Source organism: Danio aesculapii, chromosome 4 (assembly GCF_903798145.1).
Source record: "Danio aesculapii chromosome 4, fDanAes4.1, whole genome shotgun sequence".
Taxonomy (NCBI): domain Eukaryota; kingdom Metazoa; phylum Chordata; class Actinopteri; order Cypriniformes; family Danionidae; genus Danio; species Danio aesculapii.
Window position 1 is genome coordinate 14,898,326 of NC_079438.1, and position 12,176 is coordinate 14,910,501.

Below are 12,176 nucleotides of genomic sequence, written 5' to 3' on the forward strand. Positions count from 1 at the left end.
GTATTTTTACCTTTTAATATTGACTTTCATCGCACCTCTGCACAGAGACGCTCCGCATTCCCCTCTGCACCACTGCCGCAGCAGTGATGCTCTGCCTGAGCTTTGTTACACTTCCAAATTTTTATACTGATACTCTGCTCTGCCACAGTAGTTTAAACGCCTCTGTGGATGCATAGGTACCCTTTAATAATTTCATGATACTGACACTCATCGCATGTGTGCAGCAGCAGAGACACTCTGCTGAACTCTATAGCTACATTTCACCACTGCCATAGTAAGCCTGTCTAACAGAGCTCACGCATATATGCTTCAAATCATTACATTTACCTCACTCTCCCGCCCGGTCCATGCAATTAACACTGCCCTGGGAGCACACATAGTTGTACATATTCCGTCAGCCAGTACACCACTCCGGTAGCACTGACCACTCTTATCTCACCATTTACACCCGCACCGGTCCCGTTTTTGCTCGTACAAAATTTTCTAGCACAATTTTTAACACCTTTTTATACCCAGCAGCCAGGTATTGCATTGCTCTTCATTGCCTTTTGGGGGTTCTTCAAATACGCGGCTGCTGTCCCGAGCAGAGAATTTTGGGGAGTTCTCGAGACCTACCTGAGCTCAGAGCTCCCCTCTCGCCCTGCAAACGGGAGTAAGCCCAGGGCTAAAGTATCTTTTGAGCTCTGGGCTCTCTCCCGGGACAGCATGCCAAACTTGCTTATAATGAATCATCAGCTAAGTGTGAACTCTTGAAAGGTGAATTGAATTGAATCTGCTTAAATGTGTACACATTAATGGACCGAACAAAGTATGATCTGTTTTATTTTACATTTAATGTGCATCAAAATTACAGCGTGTAGCCAATGTATCCAGTGTCTTTTCAGCTTTTGATGAGAGTTTTTAATACTTAATGAAAACTAATGTTTTTTTTATATTTCAGACCTAATTGAAGAGAATGAGGGGAGTAAAGAGGAGGAACATTATGTCAAAATTGACGAAAAAACTCATTTACAGACTGATGGTAGTTTGAAAAGGAGAGACGAAAATCATTTCAACTGCACTCAGTGTGGAAAGAGTTTGGCAAGCAAAAGCAAACTTAAGATTCACATGATGAACCACACTGGAGAGAAACCATTCACATGCACTCAGTGTGGGAGGAGTTTTAACTGCTCATCACACCTCAATAAACACATGAGGATCCACACTGGAGAGAAACCATTCACATGTACTCAGTGTGGGAAGAGTTTCAGTTGCTCATCATACCTTAATCTACACATGAGGATCCACACTGGAGAGAAACCATTCACATGCACTCAGTGTGGGAAGAGTTTTAACCAAGCATCGTCCCTTAATCAACACATGAGGATCCACACTGGAGAGAAACCATTCGCATGCACTCAGTGTGGGAGGAGTTTTAACTGCTCATCACACCTTAATAAACACATGAGGATCCACACTGGAGAGAAACCATTCACATGCACTCAGTGTGGGAAGAGTTTCAGCCAATCATCATCCCTTAATCAACACATGCGGATCCACACTGGAGAAAAACCATTCACATGCACTCAGTGTGGGAAGAGTTTCAGCCAATTATCATCCCTTAATCAACACATGCGGATCCACACTGGGGAGAAACCATTCACATGCACTCAATGTGGGAAGAGTTTCAGCAAATCATCAGACCTTAATAAACACATGAATACCCACACTGGACAGAAACCATTCACATGCACTTAGTGTGGAAAGAGTTTCAACCGATCTGCAAACCTTAATGAACACAAGATCCACACTGGTGTGAAAGAGTATATGTGCTTTAAGTGTGAGAAGACTTTTATTACAGCTCCAAAATTTTAACTGCACCAGACGATTCACACGGGAGAGACCAGACAAATGTACACACTGTGATGAGGTTTAATCAGTTAACACTTCTGAAAACACAAAAGAGGATTCACACTGGAGAAACCGTACAGATCTGATCAGTGTCTACAGAGTTTCGCTCATTCGGCGCAGCTTAAGAAACACATGGACAAAAAGTTGCACACATGACATGTATGCAGCAAAACATTTTCTCATGTGCACAGGACGTTTCACGTCTGAATAATGTTTGGAAAGGCTGAGTGATGGTATACTGTTTTCCAACACTCCTACACTGCAATGATGTGTTGCACTCCTCGCGTTTAGCATAAACGCAATAATAATAATAATACTAATAATAATAATAATTATTAGTATTATTATAACCATTTTTTTACCAGGAAAGATACATTGGTTTTAAATATCTTTTACAAGAGTGTCCTGGCCAAGTTTAGGCAGTACACGTCACATGGGTCTAACAGACAACAAACAAAAAACAATGCAGAGTTCAGACTGCATGATTTTCAAAGTAGTCGTGTCACAGATGTTTTCACACTGCATGACTATCTGACCTAGCGTTTTGTCACTGCTTTGTTTACACTGCAAGATGGATCAGAATAGAAAGAATGAATAGAAAGAATCGCTGACAACTTCGTCCAAACTACGTCTCACAGCCGAAAACACGTAGTATATCTTTTGTTATTAACTACATAACGCGAAAAAAGCCTTTAATGGTGTAGAAAATGTACAGATTTGCTCACCTGGGTTTGAAGGGAATCAGCAATTTCTCCTCAACTTTCTTTAACTTTCTGTATGAAACGTCAAACAGACATGGGTGCTCCTGTCAAACCTCAATTTCTTTGGTCCAAATAAACAAAAAATGAGCAAATTTTTTTATTTTTTCATTTTTTACCTTCTCCCGACTCTTCCCGCTGGCCTGCAATTACACACAAGTTAATGCTGCTCTCTCATTGGCTGTAGGCAATCGCCAATGTTATTTTCAGTCAAAACTCATTTCACACAGCATGTTTTGAAGAGCCGACAGCTCCAGATATTTAGCACGCCAAATATCTGGCAGTTGTACAATATTAATTCACTGTGATGATCCTAAGACTCCAGATTGGAGTATGTGGTAAATCCTGATTGGATGCCTGCATTACTCATCAATGGGTATATAAAAGTTGGTGTAGGCTAGCTACAAGTGTTGTGAGAGCAGGAACCTAGATTGAGCGGTAAATTGAAAACATTACCTTTCGTCTCAGCTCCTTCACCACAACAGACTGCTGCCGCTGCACTGATTCATCTTTAAATCTCACATTCCATTCCTCATGTAAAAAAAGATACTTGAAGTCCATTTGGGGTAAGAACTCACCTCCAAACTGGAGTTGGCCACCATTTTCCAGTCAAGCACTTTAGTTTCTGACTTAGAGGTGCTGTTCCTCTTCATAAGGGAACTTCTACGTGTGTCTGTATAAACAGACTTTGGGAGTGCTATAGACGACCAATCACTTCTAAAGAACGGGCCAATGAAATGCCAATTGAATTGGCGGAGCTTAGCTCCACAGCTGAAACTGATGAGCCAATTAGGGCTATATCAGTCAGCTGCTGAAGCCAGCTCATCAGAATTGTTGCTTCAGAACCGATCTGAGACTGAAGAACCCTTCTGCTGAGCTGACTTCCAATGCTGAAGGAAGCATTCCGTTCACCAGTGTGGGGAGAGATGTTTTAGCGGCAGTCGAGCTGGGTTTCCCGTCCCTTTGGCGTTTCGCTGGTGATCTAAAAGAGCAGTTTTTACAAAGAGCAGAATTCCCTAAGAGAGCACACGGTCATGTAGCGCGTGTTTTTAAAGATGTCGTCTCGACTGTGCGTTTCTGGATGCGGTGGTTTCCTTGCCCCGGATGACAGGCATGAGTCTCTGCTTCAAGTACAAGCGCTGGTCCATCCTCTGGGTTGGCTGCGCTTTCATTAAATGACACCGGGGACCTGATGTCCATCGCTGCATTGGAGGGTGGGTTGACATGCTTCGATGAAGATCCGGACCCCCTGCCACCCTCCACGGTTGTCAGTGTGGTTTCGGATCTGGAATCGGACATGTTAGGCGTGTTATCCGGGGCTGCTTCGGCCGTGGGACTGGAGATGGCTTGTCCCCCAGAACCGTGGCCGGACTGCTTAGACGGGTGCTACGTGGGGGCGAAGAAGGCGGCGAAGCCTTCTAGACCCCCCGTCCCCTTCTTCCCAGAGGTACACAGAGAGCTCACGCTGGCATGGAGGGCACCTTTTTCTGCTCAGTCCTCGTGTGCTCCCGCTCTCACCTCCCTCGATGATGGAGCGGCCAGGGGATATGAGGCGATTCCTCAGGTGGAGCGTGCTATCGCGGACAATCTCTGTCCGCAGAGCCGCTCCACTCGGAGAGATTCGCCCAAACTCCCTTCCAAAGCGTGCAGGTTAGCTGAGTCTCTCACAGCCAGAGCCTACACTGCTGCGGGCCAGGCCGCCTCCGCTCTGCACGCTATGGCCACCTATCAACGCTACCAAGCCGAGAAGCTGGCTGAGATGCAGGAGGGAATTCTGCGATTATCTCCAGCTCGCAGCACCGGGACCCTTCGCCTCAGGCCCTCACAGTGCAGCAGAACGGACTCCTTTCTTTCACTCTGGCCTCACCGTGGGATCCAGGGAGGAAGGTACGAGAAATTCTCTTATTTTCAGCTCTTCCGCGTGGACGCATCGCTTCCCAGGATGAGCACTCCCATTCCGAACTGCCCCTCCGCTGGCACGTCAGCGATCGCTCCGATGGTGCCATTAGCGCGCGCTCTGCTGGTCTGGTTAGCACTGCCCAGTGCGTCACAGTGGCTCATACGGACGGTCAGACTCGGCTATGGGATTCAGTTCGCTATTCGCCCTCCCAAGTTCACGGGTGTCCTTTTTATGAGGGTTATTCCCGAGAATACCCCTGTCTTGCGAGAGGAGATTGCTGTCCTCCTGGCGAAGGATGCAATCGAGCAGGTCCCTCCGAATAGCGCACCAGGCTAATGCTTTCCTGTGTAAATGAGCTCCACAGGAAGATAGTGGTCCAACTGAAAAGTTTTCAGAGGCTCCTGGGGCATATGGCATCCGTGGTCACGCCACTCGGTTTGCTTCATATGGCACCACTTCAACGTTGGTTTCGCGATCGAGTCCCACATATGGCTTTTCTAGGGGCCGGAGTGCCCCTAGGGCTAGTATCCAGGCAATTTGTCGTAATGACAGATGCATCCAGCACGAGCTGGAGGGCCGTGTGCAACGAGCATGCAGCCACTGGTTCGTGGTCCGGACCCCACCTGCATTGGCATATCAACTGTCTGGAGCTGTTGGCAGTGTATCTGGCTCTCCGCTGCTTTTTTCCGGTGCTGGAGCAGAAACACGTGCTGTTCAGGATGGACAGCATGGCGACGGTGGCTTATATCAACTGTATGGGGGGTATACGCATTCGCAGCATGTCTCAGCTCGCTCGCCGTCTCCTCCTTTGGAGTCATACGCGGCTGAAATCACTGCGTGCCAATCACATTCCGGGCAAGCTCAATCGTGCAGCCGATGCGCTCTCACAGCAGCTACTGTCCCGAGAAGAGTGGAGAATCCACCCCAATTCTGTCCAGCTGATATAGGTGCGCTTCGGGGAAGCCCAGATTGATCTGTTTGCTTCCACCGAGAACGCACATAGCCAGCTGTTTTATTCCCTGAGTGAGGCCCCCCTCGGCACGGATGCACTGGCTCACAGCTGGACATCGGGCACGTGAAAATATGCGTTTTCCCCAGTGAGCCTAATCGCACAAACTTTGTGCAAAGTCATGGAGGACGAGGAGCAGGTCTTGTTTGTTGCGCCCCTCTGGCCCAACCGGACCATCCCCTCCTTGGCGCATTCCCCTACGGGAGGACCTCCTCTCTCAGGGAGGGGGCACCATCTGGCACCCACGGCCAGATCTCTGGAATCTCCACGTGTGGTCCATAGACAGAGCGCAGAGAACTTAGGGGATTTACTGCCCAAGGTACTTAACACCATCACTCAGGCTAGAGCACCCTCTATGAGGCATACCTACGCCCTGAAGTGGAGTCTATTCTCTGAGTGGTGCGCTTCTCGCCAAGAAGACCCCTGAACTTGCCAGATTTGCATTGTATTATCCTTCCTTCAGGATAAGCTGGAGTGTAGGCTGTCACCCTCCACACTGAAGGTTTACGTGGTTGCGATCTCCGCTCATCATGACGAGGTGGATGGCAACACGCTCGGGAAGCATGATCTAATCATCCGATTCCACAGAGGCGCGCGGCGATTAAATCCTTCCCGCCCCCCTCTCATGCTCTCTTGGGATCTCTCCATAGTCCTGGTGGGTCTGCAGAGAGATCCGTTTGAGCCACTCAATTCTGTATCACTTAAAACTCTGTCATTAAAGACAGCTTTGCTGATCGCATTGGCATCATTCAAGAGAGTTGGGGTTCTGGAGGCATTTTCAGTCAGTGAATCGTGCCTTGAATTCGGGCTGGGTTACTTTCACGTTGTCCTGAGACCCCGACCTGGCTATGTGCCTGTGGAGGAGGCAGGCCCAGCCCACTCACTGCTTTGTCCCGTTCGCGATTTACGCCTTTACGTGGAATGAACGCAAAATGTAAGATCATGTGAACAGCTCTTTATCTGTTACGGTGGACGGCAGAAGGGAAGTGCTGTATCAAAACAGAGGTTGTTTTGATCCCGCGGGCCCTTGGCCGCGCGTCCTTGGTTCTATGGGAAAGTGAAGCAGGGGGTCTTTGGCCAAGCTGTCAGCCCAAACTGGTGCGTCCGTTTCCCACGTGCCTCTGGCCAAGCCTTCTGGCTCAATGGGAAAGAAGCAGGGGTCTATGGCCAAGCCGTTTGCCCGAACTGGTGAGTCCATTCCCGTGGGCCCTTGGCAGCGTGTCCTTGGCTCTATGGGAAAGTGAAGCAGGGGGTCTTTGGCCAAGCTGTCAGCCCAAACTGGTGCGTCCATTTCCCGCGTGCCTCTGGCCGTGCGTCCTTGGTTCTATGGGAAATTGAAGCAGGGGGTCTTTGGTCAAGCTGTCAGCTCAAACAGCCCACCCCTCCCAAATAAAATGAATGCGAGAAAAGACACCAGCATCAGAGCTGTGACACGGGGAAGTGTATTAGCTGCCAAATGAAGGAATTCAAAAAACTTACAGCACCTGGTATTCCCAGGCGGTCTCCCATCTAAGTACTAACCAGGCCCAACCCTGCTTAGCTTCCGAGTTTAGATGAGATCAGGTATTGCCAGGGTGGTATGGCCACAAGCGAGAGCAGCCGTCAAGAGTTGGCTATTTAAAAATAGGCACAGCACCAGGAGCCGAGCGCAGCTTAGCTTGCGTTGACACCGCACCGACAGAAACAATGCCCTGCTTTGTTACCTAAAGTTTTCTCCCTTCAATCTCAGTTTGTATGTTATCATAAAAACATTTCCATGTTCTCAACAACTCTTTATAAAACTCAGGAATATTTTCTATCATGCGGACTATAAATGCCATCCATAAGAAATCATCTCCTATTTGTCCACATTTATTAATAAAATAACTCATGATGCTTTTCCAAGGAATATTGTCTTCATTTAAAAACTTCTTTAATGTTTTAATTCTCATACTTTTCATTCTTATCCATGGATCTATAAGTCCTAATCCTCCCTCATCCACCTTTCCAATGATAGTGTTATATGCAATTTTAGATGGTTTATCATCCCATAAAAACTTTAAAATCATAGTTTTTATTCTCTTATACACCCACGTAGGTAGACTAACAACACTTAAAACATACCACATCTTAGATAGAAAAAGAGAATTTAATACCAGTACTTTCCCTTTTAAAAACAATACTCTCTGCTTCCAAAAACATAATCTTTTTTCCATTTTATTCATGAGTTTATCCCAAATTATTTCTCTAGTTTTGATTTCATCATATCCCAGCGTAATGCCTAATATCTTTATGTAATTGTTTTGTTCTTTAAATTCCCAATTTCCTTGTGGAGCTTCTGCTTTTCCCATCTTAATGTATTCCGTTTTTTCTTTATTTACTTTTGCTCCCGATCCTCGACAATATTTATCAAATATTTCCATAGCTTTCCCAACACTTTTAAAATCTTTTAAAAATAGAGTGGTATCATCAGCATACTGAAAAATCTTCTGTTCTGTTCTATTGGTTTCTATCATAAACCCTTTAATTTCCTTTTCTCCATTTATAGCTAAGCCTAATGGTTCAGCAACTAGTGTGTATAATAAAGCTGACAAAGGACATCCTTGTCTTATAGATCTGGAAATCTCAATGTAGTCTGTTAAAAATCCATTTATTTTAAAACAACTAAAAATATCTGTATAAAAACATTTGATCCACTTAATGAAATTCTCACCAAAGCCAAATTTCTGGATTAAGTCAAATAAATAGCTGTGCTCAACTCTATCAAAAGCTTTCTCTAGATCTATGCTGAATAAAAATCCTTCATCTTTTTTTTCTTTTATGTACCAGATTAAATCTCTTATACTTGTTATTGTGTCTGCTATATCTCTGCCTATTACACCATAAGCTTGATTAGTTGTGATAAGAGTGGGAACTACCTTTTTAAGTCTGTTTGCTAAAATCTTTGCTAATATTTTATAATCTGTATTAAGCATACTTAAAGGTCTATAATTTTGCAAATCATCTTTATCACCTTTATTTTTATAAATTATTTTAATCATTCCTTTCTTCATTCTCTCACTCAACTCTCCTTTTTTAAAAATAGCAGTAAAAAGATCTTTTAAAATTGGAATTAAAACATCTTTAAAAGTCTTATAAAATTCGGATGACAAACCATCTAAACCAGGGCTTTTCCCATTGCTTAATTGTGTTATAGCTTCATTTATCTCATCTTCAGTTATATCACTATCACACCGTTCTTTATCCTCTTCACTTACTTTAACCTTTATTTGATTCAATAAAAAATCCTTATCTTCTTCATGAACTCCTTCTCCCTTAAACAAAATTCCATAGAAATCTTTAACTGTTCTTAAAATACTTTCTTTATCTTTGACATTTTTCCCTTTTATTGAGACATTCTTTATCAAATCGGCTTTTTGTCGTGTTTTTTCTAAATCATAAAAGAACTTTGTACTTCTTTCTCCTTCCACTGTATTTTTCATCTTGCTTCTTATTCTCGCTCCCATACATTTTTCCTCTTCTACTTTTTTCAGTTTCTCTTATAATATCACTATTCTCTTAATATCCATATTTCCTTCTGTTATCTTTTCCATTTCATTCTCCCATTCTTTGTTTAATTGTCTTTCTTTAGCTCGATTAGCTTTCTGCATTTTCTTTGAACATTCTATTGAAATCTTTTGGCCTCTAATTTGACATTGTCCCATCCACACACTTATTTCTTCATCATATAACTCATCATTTACACTATTAATAATAATATTTTCCATTTCAATTTTATAAAAATCATTCTTTAATAGCTCTGTATTAAACACCCATACACCTGGTCCTCTTTCAACTCCACTGAAATCCATCATTACATACAAAAAATCATGGTCACTACAGCTAAAAATCTTGTAAAAAATCTTTGAAATAAAAGATTCTAATCTTCTTGTACATAAAACATAGTCTAATCTACTTTGTTTTAAAACTGTATTCACCCACTGCCTTCTTGAGTATTCTCTTTTGACTCTATTTCTCTCTCTCCATACATCTACATATTTATGTTTTTCAATCATGTATTTCAGTTCTTTTCTTCCAACATCTGCTCTATAAACCATATAATCATCTACATCTATCCTTTCTAAAACAGTATTAAAATCTCCTAAGACAATAACATTATTCCATCCACTCATTAAAACACTTAGGTCCTTAAAAAAGTAACTCTTTCCAGGTCTTGATTTGGAGCATGGATGTTACATATTGTTATTTCTTCACCCTTATTTATAATTTTAATAGTTAAGATCCTTCCATAGTTATCTTTAAATAAAACATCAAATGAGCATCCTATTCCTCTTCTAATTAATATTGCCATGCCTTTTTTCTTATTTGGGTCATTATTATACAATATTTCCCCATCCCAACATTTTTTAAACTCATTAATAATCGTTTCATTCCATCCAGTCTCTTGTATACATATTATATCACATTTTTCTGTTAAAGCAATTACATTTTCAAACTTCACTTTAGATGACAGCCCTCTTACATTAATTGAAACCAAACATAAGTTGTTCATTAGAAATATAAAAGAAAACAAGCCATCCAAACAAAAGAAAATCCAAATTAAACAAACCATCAATCATTGTAGTCTTCTTTATCTAAAATCTTAGATCAGTTCTGTCAGTTTTTAGTTTTGCTTTTGCTTCTTTTCGTAATTTCTGTTTCTTAAGCACTTGCTGAATATTTATTTGTACAGTTTTTCTGCGTCTTCTGTTTATGCTGTCTATTGTTCTGTCTTTAGTCCCAATATTTATTTCATCATTATCATCATCGCTTACCTCTTCATCAATTCTGCTTTCTGTATTTTCACCCGCTGCTCCTTGTTCTTTTTCCATGTCCTGTCCATCGTCTTTCATTAGATGTTGTGCCTCAGTCTCTACTGTATCTCCTTCATCCTCTTCACTCATTGCCTGCTCCTCTTCTTGTTCATTCAAACCATCCAGTGTTAATTCCTGTTCTTCATCCTCTCTTTCTTCATCGCTTGATTTCTCCGTTGGTTTATGCAGTTCCATCACTCCAGTCTCTTCCTCATCCGATTCACATCTGCACCACAATGTTGTCTTTTTGCAGCCTTGGCACCGTGGGGCTTTACAGTCCCGCGCAAAATGCCCCTGCTCCAGACATTCTCTACACACAAATTGTGGGCAGTCTTTTTTTTCATGTTCAGTGCTTCCACATAATCTGCATGTTTTTATCTGCTGATCATGTATCACACTCTAAAATATTTTGGTCCTTCCTCTGTATCAAATTTGACAGTTGTAAGGAAGAGTATGTGACTTCTTTCGGAAATTTCACCCTGATGAACCTTGTTCCGTCAGCCACAGTTGTTCCTGGATGATACTTCTTCTTAGTGGGAGAATTGGAGAAACTCCCCAGTCCACAAGCTTTTGGATGATTTCACTATCTTGAATATAGTTGGGTAAATTTAAAAAAGAAACCATTCTCTCAGTTGCGCAGAGTTTTGATATTTCACAGAATTGTTGGTTAATCATGAGTCCATCCATTAAATGATCACAGTCTGTTTCATTTTCCATAGTTAGTTCATAGTCAAATTAGATTTTTTCTCAGTCCAAACAATTTTCCAACTCCGTCTTTCCTTCCACAGCCTTTATAATCATAACTACTGTGATATTTTCAGGATCTTTCACAGTCATTGTCAAAGTTGTTTCTTTTTTATATTGTCTCTGAAATCTTGCTTGACTTTTCAGTTTGTTTATCATCTCATTTCTTTGACTTGTTTGTTGGGTGTTTTCCAAACGTTCAGCAATTGCTTTACCTTTTGTTTGTTGTATTTCTCCACTTCCTCCTCTACTTGTGTCTGATCTGTTTTTCCTCCTTCTTGCCACAACAGTTGCCCATGTGTCATTATTGTCAATGTCCTTGTTTGAATCTCCTGAATTGCTATCTTCAGGAGTAGCTTTGTCCGTGCTGCCATAGTCGATATTCAGTTCCTGTTCCTTGTCAAAGGTGTCCATTCTTTCAAAAGGTTTTAACCCCAAACAGATAACACTGTCTGGGGTTTAACTAAAACTAAACAAAATTAATATAACTTATTTTAAGCAAAATCAAGAAAAAAACAATAAGAAAATCAAAATGAGAGAGCCTTTCTCTCCCTACTGCCACCTCACACTTCCTTGAAAGCAGTGACTCAGTCAAACTCAAGGGGGCGTGCTCAGGGTGGTATGGCCGTAAGCGAGAGCAGCCGTCAAGAGTTAGGCTATTTAAAAATAGGCGCAGCACCAGGAGCCGAGCGCAGCTCAGCTTGCATTGACACAGCACCAAGAGTAACAATGCCCTTGTCCCCTCAATTGTTTACCTGTTTTTTGTTTTTTTTTCTGTTTCTGCTCCGGGCACCAACAGCTCTTGCTAAAGTTAAACCAGCCAAGTCACTGACCCACTTTCCCCGAATGGAATCAGTCCCTACCACTTAGAAGTCACCCAGCCAACTTGCAGCGTAATCTCTTCCACTGTAAGTCTCTGAGCTGTAGCAATACCTAAGTGCTTCTGATAAACATGCAATAAAAGAAACTATGGCTTTAACCTCCTCTTGGAGAGAAGAGACCCTGGATCTCAGGGGTTCTAATGGAGGACTGTCAGGAATCCT

At 42.6% G+C, this 12,176-nt stretch overlaps 1 protein-coding gene, 1 non-coding gene and 1 pseudogene across 2 annotated transcripts in view; 2 read left to right on the forward strand and 1 right to left on the reverse strand.

Moving 5' to 3' along the window:
- Nucleotides 1-2,203, forward strand: part of LOC130222147 (gastrula zinc finger protein XlCGF8.2DB-like) — a 245,622-nt pseudogene extending 243,419 nt beyond the window's left edge.
- Nucleotides 1-12,176, forward strand: part of LOC130222028 (NLR family CARD domain-containing protein 3-like) — a 503,712-nt gene that overhangs the window by 268,640 nt on the left and 222,896 nt on the right.
- LOC130223990 (5S ribosomal RNA) lies at nucleotides 7,030-7,148 on the reverse strand. Its single transcript, XR_008837094.1, has one exon. It is a non-coding gene; the product is annotated as a 5S ribosomal RNA (ribosomal RNA).